Raw genomic sequence first — 10,264 nt, 5'->3', positions numbered from 1 at the left:
TCATTGTAACTGGAGACATTTCATTCTTTTATATGGGTAATATTGATACTATTTCACTGTGTGTATATACACACACACCACATTTCCTTTATCCATTCATCCACTGATGGGCTCTTAGGTTGCTTCATGTCTTGACTTACAAACAATGCTACAGTGAACATGGAAGTGCAGACACCTTTTCAAGTAAATGATTTTGTTTTCTTCAGATAAATATCCAGACACAGAACTGCTAGATCATATAGTACTCCTTTTTAAAACTTTTGAACAACTGGAGTGGGTTGTCAGTTCCTTCTCCAGGGGATCTTTCTGACCCAGGGATTGAACCTGGGTCTCCCACTGTGCAGGCAGATTCTTTACCATCTGAGCCACCAGGGAAGCCCTTTGTACAACTAACATACTTCTTTCTGTAGTGGCTACTACAATTTACAAATTACTACAATGTAAATTTACCCAATTTACATGCCCACCAACATTGTACAAAGATCCCCTTTTCTGCACATCTTTGTCTTTTTGATAATAGCGATTCTAACAGGTGTGAGGTGATGTATTAGTCGCTCAGTCGTGTCCAACTCTGCTACTCCATGGATTGGGGCCCACCAGGCTCTTCCGCCCATGGGATTTTCCAGGCAAGAATACTGGAGTGTGTTGCCATTCCCTTCTCCAGGAGATCTTCCCAACGAAGGAATCAAACCAGGATCTCCTGCATTGCAGGCAGACTCTTTACCATCTGAGCCATTAGGGAAGAGTTTTGAGTCACTATCTGTGAGATGATATTTCATTGTAATTTTGATTTGCATTTCACTGACTGAACTGAATTGAACTGATGATTAGTAATTCAGTCTATTTTTTTTTAATTCAGTCTATTTTTAAAGAAGTAAAATGTTACAGATGAAGTGAAAACATCTTTTAATTATTGCCATATTCCCATCTCATGATTTGCAGAGGCAATTATAGTAATGAGTCCTTCCAGTTCATTTTTTTACTTTTATGCACTTACTTGTACATCTGTAACCAAATGTACAATATTTTATGTGTTATTTTAAATGTACATCAATTCAACAGTTGCTTTCCTTTGATTCAGCATTACATTTTTGAAATATATCCATGTTTGTAATTTATAGATTTAATTCATTTGTTACCTACTGTATGGTATTTAGGGGCTTCCCTGATAGCTCAGTTGGTAAAGAATCTGCCTGCAATGCAGGATACTCTGGTTCGATTCTTGGGTTGAGAAGATGCTCTGAAGAAGGGACTGGCTACCCACTCCAGTATTGTTAACTATACCACAGTTGATGTATTTATTCCTCTAGAATGGATAGTTAAATTATCAATGCTTCATTAAAAATATAATAGACTTCTTAAGGGCAGTTTTGATTTCATAGTAAAATTGAGTGAAAAGTATAGAGAGTTCTGACATTCTACCACCTGCAGCTCACAGCCCCCACCACCATCAATGTCCTGCACCTGTGCAGTATGTTTGTTACAATAGAGAAACCAACACTGATACATCATCATTAACCAAAGCCCATAGTTTACATTAGGGTTCTCTCTTTGTGTTGTATACTCTATGGACTTGACGTATATCCACAATTAGAGCATCATACAAAATAATTTCATTGCCCTAAAAATCCCCTTGCTCTACCTATACCTCCCCCTAAAGCTTTGGCAACCACTGATCTTTTCACTTTCCCCACAGTTTTGTCTTTTCCAGAATGTCATATAGTTGGAATCATACAATAATAGACTTCAGATTAGCTTCTTTCACATATTAATATGCAATTTTACATTAAAATAATGTACTTTGATGTACAACACAAAGAGTGGGCCCTAATGTAAACTATGGAGTTTTTGTTCATAATAATGTATCAGTGTTGGCTTGTCAACTGTAACAAATAGATCATACTGATGCAAAAATTAATCAAAGTTGGGTAGGGGACTAATCCAAACTGCTCAAAAAAATCTCAAGTTAAAAAAATAGGCTTATAAATATTAACTCAAAATGGATCAAATTAAGAGTTAAAACTATAAAATTCTTAGAATGAAACATAGAAATAAAAATAAATATTTGTGACTTTGGATTAGGGAATAATTTCTTGTTTAAATTTATTTTTTAATTGAAGGATAATTGCTTTACAGAATTGCACTGGTTTCAGCCAAACATGAATCAGCCATAGGTACACATATGTCCCCTCCCTCTTGAACCTCCCTCCTATCTCTCTCCCCACCCAACCCCTCTAGTTTGTTACAGAGCCCTGGTTGGAGTTCCCTGAGTCATACAGCAAATTGCCGTTGGCTATCTATTTTACATATGGTAATATAAGTTTCTGTGTCTAAGAAGGGCGTTGGTGAGGAGATAACCCTCGTCCAAGGTAAGGAGCAATGGCTGCGCTTTGCTGGAGCAGCCGTGAAGAGATACCCCACACCCAAGGTAAGAGAAACCCAAGTAAGACGGTAGGTGTTGCAAGAGGGCATCAGAGGGCAGACACACTGAAACGATACTCACAGAAAACTAGTCAATCTAATCACACTAGGACCACAGCCTTGTCTAACTCAATGAAACTAAGCCATGCCCGTGGGGCAACCCAAGATGGGCAGGTCTTGGTGGAGAGATCTGACAGAATGTGGTCCACTGGAGAAGGGAATGGCAAACCACTTCAGTATTCTTGCCTTGAGAACCCCATGAACAGTATGAAAAGGCAAAATGATAGGATACTGAAAGAGAAACTCCCTAGGTCAGGAGGTGCCCAATATGCTACTGGAGATCAGTGGAGAAATAACTCCAGAAAGAATGAAGGGATGGAGCCAAAGCAAAAACAATACCCAGCTGTGGATGTGACTGGTGATAGAAGCAAGGTCCGATGCTGTAAAGAGCAATATTGCATAGGAATCTGGAATGTCAGGTCCATGAATCAAGGCAAATAGGAAGTGGTCAAACAAGAGATGGCAAGAGTGAATGTCAACATTCTAGGAATCAGCAAACTGAAATGGACTGGAATGGGTGAATTTAACTCAGATGACCATTATATCTACTACTGCGGGCAGGAATCCCTCAGAAGAAATGGAGTGGCCATCATGGTCAACAAAAGAGTCCGAAATGCAGTACTTGGATGCAATCTCAAAAACAAGAGAATGATCTCTGTTCGTTTCCAAGGCAAACCATTCAATATCACAGTAATCCAAGTCTATGCCCCAACCAGTAACGCTGAAGAAGCTGAAGTTGAATGGTTCTATGAAGACCTACAGGACCTTTTAGAACTAACACCCAAAAAAGATGTCCTTTTCATTATAGGGGACTGGAATGCAAAAGTAGGAAGTCAAGAAACACCTGGGGTAACAGGCAAATTTGGCCTTGGAATATGGAATGAAGCAGGGCAAAGACTAATAGAGTTTTGCCAAGAAAATGCACTGGTCATAACAAACACCCTCTTCCAACAACACAAGAGAAGACTCTATACATGGACATCACCAGATGGTCAACACCGAAACAGATTGATTATATTCTTTGCAGTCAAAGATGGAGAAGCTCTATACAGTCAGCAAAAACAAGACCAGGAGCTGACTGTGGCTCAGACCATGAACTCCTTATTGCCAAATTCAGACTGAAATTGAAGAAAGTAGGGAAAACCACTAGACCATTCAGGTATGACCTAAATCAAATCCCTTATGATTATACAGTGGAAGTGAGAAATAGATTTAAGGGCCTAGATCTGATAGATAGAGTGCCTGATGAACTATGGACTGAGGTTTGTGACATTGTACAGGAGACAGGGATCAAGACCATCCCCATGGAAAAGAAATGCAAAAAAGCAAAATGGCTGTCTGGGGAGGCCTTACAAATAGCTGTGAAAAGAAGAGAAGCGAAAAGCAAAGGAGAAAAGGAAAGATATAAACATCTGAATGCAGAGTTCCAAAGAATAGCAAGAAGAGATAAGAAAGCCTTCTTCAGCGATCAGTGCAAAGAAATAGAGGAAAACAACAGAATGGGAAAGACTAGGGATCTCTTCAAGAAAATCAGAGATGCCAAAGGAACATTTCATGCAAAGATAGGCTCGATAAAGGACAGAAATGGTATGGACCTAACAGAAGCAGAAGATATTAAGAAGAGATGGCAAGAATACACAGAAGAACTGTACAAAAAAGATCTTCACGACCCAGATAATCACGATGGTGTGATCACTGACCTAGAGCCAGACATCCTGGAATGTGAAGTCAAGTGGGCCTTAGAAAGTATCACTACGAACAAAGCTAATGGAGGTGATGGAATGCCAGTTGAGCTATTTCAAATCCTGAAAGATGATGCTGTGAAAGTGCTGCACTCAATATGCCAGGAAATTTGGAAAACTCAGCAGTGGCCACAGGACTGGAAAAGGTCAGTTTTCATTGAATCCCAAAGAAAGGTAATGCCAAAGAATGCTCAAACTATCGCACAATTGCACTCATCTCACATGCTAGTAAAGTAATGCTCAAAATTCTCCAAGACAGGCTTCAGCAATACATGAACTGTGAACTTCCTGATGTTCAAGCTGGTTTTAGAAAAGGCAGAGGAACCAGAGATCAAATTGCCAACATCCACTGGATCATGGAAAAACCAAGAGAGTTCCAGAAAAACATCTATTTCTGCTTTATTGACTACGCCAAAGCCTTTGACTGTGTGGATCACAACAAACTGTGGAAAATTATGAAAGAGATGGGAATACCAGACCACCTGATCTGCCTCTGAGAAATTTGTATGCAGGTCAGGAAGCAACAGTTAGAACTGGACATGGAATAATAGACTGGTTCCAAATAGGAAAAGGAGTTCGTCAAGGCTGTATCTTGTCATCCTGTTTATTTAACTTATATGCAGAATACATCATGAGAAATGCTGGACTGGAAGAAACACAAGCTGGAATCAAGATTGCTGGAAGAAATATCAATAACCTCAGATATGCAAATGATACCACCCTTATGGCCGAAAGTGAAGAGGAACTAAAAAGCCTCTTGATGAAAGTGAAAGTGGAGAGTGAAAAAGTTGGCTTAAAAGCTCAACATTCAGAAAACGAAGATCATGGCATCTGGTCCCATCACTTCATGGCAAATAGATGGGAAACAGTGGAAACAGTGTCAGACTTTATTTTTCTGGGCTCCAAAATCACTGCAGATGGTGACTGCAGCCATGAAATTAAAAGACACTTACTCCTTGGAAGGAAAGTTATGACCAACCTAGATAGCATATTCAAAAGCAGAGACATTACTTTGCCAACAAAGGTCCGTCTAGTCAAGGCTATTTTTTTTCCTGTGGTCATGTATGGATGTGAGAGTTGAACTGTGAAGAAAGGTGAGCGCCGAAGAACTGATGCTTTTGAACTGTGGTGTTGGAGAAGACTCTTGAGAGTCCCTTGGACTGCAAGGAGATCCAACCAGTCCATCCTGAAGGAGATCAGCCCTGGGATTTCTTTGGAAGGAATGATACTAAAGCTGAAACTCCAGTACTTTGGCCACCTCATGCAAAGCATTGACTCATTGGAAAAGACTCTGATGCTGGGAGGGATTGGGGGCAGGAGGAGAAGGGGAAGACAGAGGATGAGATGGCTGGATGGCATCACTGACTCGATGGACGTGAGTCTGAGTGAACTCCGGGAGTTGGTGATGGACAGGGAGGCCTGGCATGCTGCGATTCATGGGGTCACAAAGAGTCGGACACGACTGAGCGACTGATCTGATCTGATCTGAATATAAGTTTCTATGGTTCTCTCTCCATGCATCCCACCCTCTCCTTCCTCCCCCTACCCTGTGTCATTAAGTCTGTTCTCTGTGCGTCTCCATTGCTGCCCTGCAAAACAATTTCATTAGTACCATCTTTCTAGATTCCACATGTATGTGTTAGTATAAGATGTTTTTCTCTTCCTGACTTACTTCACTCTGTATAATTGGTTCTAGGTTCATCCACCTCATTAGAACTGACTCAAGTGCATTTCTTTTTATGGCTGTGATATTCCATTGTATTCCACAGCTTCTTTACCATTCATCCTTCGATGGACGTCTAGGTTGCTTCCATGTTCTAGCTATTGTAAATAGTGCTGCAATGAACATTGGGGTACATGTGTCTTTTTCAATTTTGGTTTCCTCAGGGTATATGCCTAAAGGATTAGGCAATAATTTCTTATATATGACACCAAAAGCACAAACAATAAAAGAAAAAAGATACAATGGACTTCATCAAAATCAAAAACTTTTATGCCTCAAAGGATATACCATCAAAAAAGGAAAAAAGACAATCTGCAGAATGGAATGAAAATATTTGTGTCATATATTTGATAAGGATCAAGTATCTAGATTATGTAGTGATCTTGTAATTTAATAACCAAAGATTAAGAGCCCAAGTTTTAAAATAGGCAATGGATTTGAATGACATTTCTCCAAAGAAGATATACAAGTGACCTAGAAGCACATGAAAAGATGCTCATCATCATCTGTCATCAGAGAACAGCAAATCAAAACCACAGTGAGATATCATTTCACACACTAGGATGACTATAATAAAAAGAGATGGACAGTAGCAAGTATTGGCCAGGATACGGAGAAATTGGAGTTCTCACACATTGCTGATGGGAATGTAAAATGTTGCAGTGACTTTGGAAAACAGTTTGGCACTTCTTCAAAATATAAGCAGAGTTATTATAAGGTCCCACAATTTCACTCTTGGGTATTTACCCAAGAGAATTAAAAACATATGTCCATTGTCTGAGAGTTTATTTCTGTACAGAAAGCAAACTTATGGTTACAAAATGGCATAGGGAGGAAGAGAGGGACAAATTTGGAGTATGATGTTAACAGATATTAACTATTATACATAAAATAAAAAAGCAACAAGGATTTACTGTATAGCACAGGAAATTATATTCAATATCTTGTAATAACCCATATGATATATAATCTGAAAAAAAAAAAAAATTCACTAGCCTGGAAGCTCCATGAGGGCAGAGACCCTCTATCATATTCTCCGCATTATTCTCAGCACCTAGGATTAGTAGAGACTTAATATTGGTCCTATGAATGACTGAATGGATCTGCCTTTTTAAACTATACTGCTGCATGGTATAATTACATACGTCTATCACAGTTTACTTAAAGACTACCCTTTTGATGGACTTTCCGATTGTTCTTTTGCTATAACAATGCTATTCTAAAGATTCTTGCATGTGTCTGTATTTTTTTGTCATTGCATGTGACTGTGAATAGGCAGAGAGCCAACAAGAAATGAATAAATAAGACGATATCCTGTCCTTTTTCCTGACAGCATTTCTATTTCCTTTTCCCACTGAGATTTAAAGTGCCCTTGTACACAAAGTAATTTTCAAATATAAAGAAAGCTTGTTTCTTTTAGTAGCTCAGATTCTAAGAGAAAGTTTCTGCTTTATCATCCAGATTGTATTCTCTGTCCCAGTCTAGTTAGATTTAACATTCTCTTTTATCTCAGAAATCAGCATGGGATTAAAAGAAGATAGAATGAGACCCTTACGATGACCTCTGCAAATAATTTTCAGTTTGATCTTTTGTCACCTTATTCATCTCTGTTGGCTCCCTGCCTGTACAGGTCTTCAACAACTTATACTAAAATGTTAAAAAGTCCAATACTAAAGATGTTTATTGGTATTTGTATGTACTAAAATGGTAAAAAAAAAAAAAGTCCAATACTGAAGATATTTATTGGTATTTGTATTCATTTTATATTTAATAACTTGGTATATTGACGTAAACAAGTAAGATTAATTTAAGAAAATTAGAGGTTAAAATCTGCTTCTGGAGGGAGTCTTCACAACACGTTTCACCTCAAGGACAAAAACCGATCAACTAAGAGTGTTTATGGGCTGTGTTGTGAAGAATTATTCAAATTCTTTTGATAGGATTTGCTTGGTTTAGTCGCTAAGTCATGTCCGACTCTTTGCGACCCCATGGACTGTAGCCTGCCGGCCTCCTCTGCCCGTGGGATTCTCCAGGCAAGAATACTGAAGTGGGTAGTCATTCCCTTCTCCAAGGGATCTTCCCAACCCGAATTGAACCTGGGTCTCCTGCATTGCAGGCAGATTCTTTACCAACTGAGCTATGAGGAAAGTTCTTGATAGGAGTGCTACAGTCAATTACTGATGTCTGCAAATGGCAAAGGAGAGGAGGGGTGGAAGATGAGAAGTCAATGAAAAGGACACTAAAAAGGGAGGAGAGCGTTCCCAGAAAAACAAAGAGATCCACAGTGCCAAATGCTAGTGGAAGGATTCAGGATGAGGGTAAAGAAAACCCATGGGTTTCTTGTTTAACATTTAAGAAAGCAAATTAAATACTATATGTGATAAAGTTAGTGGTCAAATTATAGTGAGTTGGGGGGATTAAGGAATGAGGCAGTAAGTATATTTCTGAGGTTTTTTGATTTGTGAAATTGTTAGGGACTACATGCTAGAACTGATTTTATTATATATAGTTTTTAAATCTACATTAAATCTAAGATTAGACTGCATCTGAATCAACACAAAACCTAAAGCTAAGGATATCCATCAAATGACTTTGTAGCACCTGATCTTAAGCAGTAAGTTTTAGTACCATTAATCTAGATTTTATCTCACATTTGTCAAACAAAGAGACACGAGGGAACCACGTCAAGGGTATTAGCTAAACCACCTGGAACAGTGCTTTCTCAGTGTGCAATGCCCTGACCAGTAGTTTCGACATCACCCGGCAACTTGTTACAAATGCAAAGTCCCAGGCCCCATCTCAGACTTACCAAATCAAAAAAGCTGGGAGCCTGAACCCAGCCATTTGTTTAACAAGCTCAAAAGGTAACTTGGTTGCACACTTGAGTTATTGTATTATAATGGCACTTTCTTCTTAAATAAGACACATAGTTATTAAGTTACTAATCTACTTGGTGGGCTTGACCTAGATTCTGTACTGCCAAACCCTTTCTAGGGGTTAGAGTCAACTGAAAGTCTTTTAAGGATATTATGGTCTATTGGCCAGCCGTGATATAGTAAGAAAGCTCAGAACTGAAGAAAAGATGCTCACTCACATTGGGCACCAGTGATCTTACAAGTGGGAGAAGTGTCTCTCCTTAAACTCCCTGGAGCTTAAGTAGAAGTCTCAGGTACCTAGAGCCAATTCCTAACACCTCAAAACTACATACAGTCATTTTTGACCTATTTGTCTATGAAGAACGTGCTCTTTATTGAATTTTTGCCTCACTACCCATATGTAACATGTGCCCTGCAAAAATTCTCCCCACCTCCCCTCCTTCACCTTTTTTAAAAAGTTTGGTATATTCTGTGTGGAAGAGGATGTGGCAGGTTTTTTGTTTCGTTTTGTTTTTGTTTAGCTGCCCTGAGTCTTACTTGTGGTACGTGGGATCTTTTGTTGCAGCACACGAATCCCTAGCTGTGGCGTGTGGGCTCAGGAGCTGTGGCGCCTGGGCTTAGTTACCCTGCAGCATGTGAGATCCCAGTTCCCTGCCAAAGGGGTTGAACGGGGCCACCTTTCCCTTCCCTTTTTTTTTTTTTTTTACAACAGTTTATTTGTATATCTATTATATTGCTGTGTTACATATATTACATAATAGTATAATTTTATACTGCATTTCAAAATAATAAGATCCTTTAAAAAGATCCCTTCTTCTATAAAGTGTGCTTCTCCTTCTGAGTTCTGCCTTGTAATTATTGAAGGTCTTTCCTAAGGTAGTTAAAACCTGGCTTCTTTGTATAATATCAACCCAGTGTCAGAAAATCGATTATCTAGCCAGTATTTATAGGCAGTGTTGACTCCGCTGAACTTGTGCTCACTACTCAAGGCCCTCTCTTACTTTCTTACTGTGGTTTGGTCCTGATTACCTCCACTGGTCAATTTGTACTATGGGCATGAGGCTTGAAGTAGCAGCCTCACATTTTCCAGCCCTGTATATGCCAGGGAAGGTCTAAGACCAAACCCCACCATTTAGAGCAATAATTGTGTGATTCATATTTGTAAAAACTGGCCAAGAAGATTTATTTTCAGTGGTTTTTTTTTAAATAAAAAATTGCAAATGCCCTTTACTAATTTCATTTATAGCAAAACTTATAGTACGAGTTTAATGGATATCTGCATCATCAGTTTCAAAGCATTTTAAAACTAATTTTATTTATTTATTTTTGACTGTACTGGGTCTTTGTTGCTGCTCAAGCTTTTCTCTAGTTGTGGCAAGCCTCTCTAGTTGTGGTGCAGAGGACTCTCATTGTGATGGCTTCTCTTGTTGCAGACGTGGGCT

Source organism: Bos taurus, chromosome 10, assembly GCF_002263795.3.
Source record: "Bos taurus isolate L1 Dominette 01449 registration number 42190680 breed Hereford chromosome 10, ARS-UCD2.0, whole genome shotgun sequence".
Taxonomy (NCBI): domain Eukaryota; kingdom Metazoa; phylum Chordata; class Mammalia; order Artiodactyla; family Bovidae; genus Bos; species Bos taurus.
Note: the sequence above shows the minus strand (reverse complement) of the source record.